The sequence below is a fragment of the Sinocyclocheilus rhinocerous genome, unplaced genomic scaffold (assembly GCF_001515625.1).
Source record: "Sinocyclocheilus rhinocerous isolate Xijiao unplaced genomic scaffold, SAMN03320098_v1.1 scaffold3064, whole genome shotgun sequence".
Classification (NCBI taxonomy): Eukaryota; Metazoa; Chordata; class Actinopteri; order Cypriniformes; family Cyprinidae; genus Sinocyclocheilus; species Sinocyclocheilus rhinocerous.
Genome location: NW_015641461.1, coordinates 26,174 through 28,191, shown reverse-complemented (window position 1 = coordinate 28,191; position 2,018 = coordinate 26,174). Strand labels below are relative to the sequence as shown.

Genomic DNA, 2,018 nt, shown 5'->3' with positions numbered 1-2,018 from the left:
TTCTTATATTTTATATTATATATAAATATATTTAATATATAAACATATACAATTTTTCTTAAATATATACATGTATGTGTATGTATTTATATATACATAATAAAATATACACAGTACACACATTATATAAACAAAAACTTTTATTTTGGATGCGATTAATCACGATAATCACGATCGAGTTGATTGAAAGACGAATCAACTCGAAGTTCGCGGGGTCTAAAACCTGTCTCTGTGTGTGTGCGCTTTGGGTGTGTGCGGCGGCTGTGAGCACAGAAAACTGAACAGATCACACGCTGTCCGTAATGCGGTTTGTGCGCGTGCTTCAGGTGTGTGTCAGACAGCAAGATGAGACGGCAAGGAGTTGTTTTCTGCAACTTTTTGAACTTAAGTCTTTTTAACGTCAAGCTATTGTCTGCTATATGCGTCGACCTAAACCTTTGAATTTTTGCAACGTTTTGAAGTAGCCTATTATTAAAATGATTCAGATATTGCATGCCGTTGCGATATGCATATCGCGATATTTCGATATATCGTGCAGCCCTACTCATTACACAGGCACAGCTTCTTTGAAGGCTATGCAGCACATTAAATGCATACGCTCAGACACAAATGCACACACTACTTTACCAGTTGGGCTGCGCAGCCATGCGTTCCATGTATTCCTTGGCTACGTCCAGTGCACCTGCGCGGTGTGGGTACAGCAGGCAGAACATAGAGAGCAGGCCTAAGTTGTTCCCATAGACTTCATTCCAGCGGGCACTAAACTCAGTAGGGTTCCAAGGGGGCAGATACTCCTCCGGTCGCTCCAGTAGGGCCTCCCCGGCCTCCCGGATCTGTCGGGCCAAAGCCTTGTGCGTCCCCACCGCCGCCCGCTGCAGCTCCTCAACCTCTGCCTGGCCAAAATACAGCATGGGGTGAGTTCCCTCGTAGTTCCCTCCAAGGAACGTAATGCCTCCGCTGGGGTCCGCTTTAGCCAGAGCCGGGGACACTAGAATCCACAGTGCACTTATAAAGAACACTGTTGGTGCCCCACGGGTGTAAGTTCTCATTCTGGCATCAGAGAGGGAGAGACCACATCACCTTGCTCCCTCTCAGCTGAGGAGACAGAAAGAGAGAGACGTTATTGTCCCTGCTACACTGCTGGGTCTGAATGCCTGCAGTAATTAGAGCCAGCTGTAGGGCTGATCTCTCCGAGTTTTGCTACGCATTTATGAAACGGAGACGAAAGTTCACCCTGCCGCTTTTCTTCATCAGGCTCACAGGAAACCCCTCATGCCTGAAAGCTCCCTATATGCAGCACTCAAAAACAGAATTAATCAAAACTTTAAAGGGCAACATGTCTGTACGATAATAGTGGAGTGTTTGAGTAGAGTTTGAGCAAATCTTAACCGTCGCTGTTCCTGAACCACTTTCCAGAACACTCCTCCACAACCTGCCATGCATCGGTCAGATAAAACTAACTCATTGCAATGAGTCAATGATGTCGGTTTGCCTGATTATCATGGTCAAGTATGAGCCCCTACTATTAGATGCTGCACCATCTAATAGTTAGATTTTTGAACTGTTCCATTGTCAAAAGTCAATTAAAGGTCATTGCACACCGAGTCATAAATTTTCGCATGTTAAAAAATAAATACGACCTCACGTTGTGTCAATCACGTTTACACACTGCCTCCAAAACTTTTGTTTTCTGACTTTTGAATGCGTTTTTGCTTAATAGTTATGGTTAACATAAGCTCAAACTATTTTTTTGACGTTTCTTGGAAAAGGCGGTTGTACAGGTTCCCTGAGACATTAAACATCACGCCGAACAGGTAAATTAATCTACTTACTAGTCTGCTTTTACAGCTTTGTTGTTAATTCTCACACTCTTGCAAACTATTCTAACTAAAACAACCTAACTTGTACATTTTTAATTAAAGGGGTCATATGATGCGATTTCAAGTTTTCCTTTCTCTTTGGAGTGTTACAAGCTGATTGTGCATAGATAAGATCCCTGAAGTTGCAAAGACTAAAGT

The 2,018-nt window shown here is 43.1% G+C and overlaps 1 pseudogene; it reads right to left on the bottom strand.

The window, feature by feature from the left end:
- Positions 1-623: 623 nt before the first annotated feature.
- LOC107754998 (dermatan-sulfate epimerase pseudogene) overlaps positions 624-2,018 on the bottom strand; it is a 3,491-nt pseudogene continuing 2,096 nt past the window's right edge.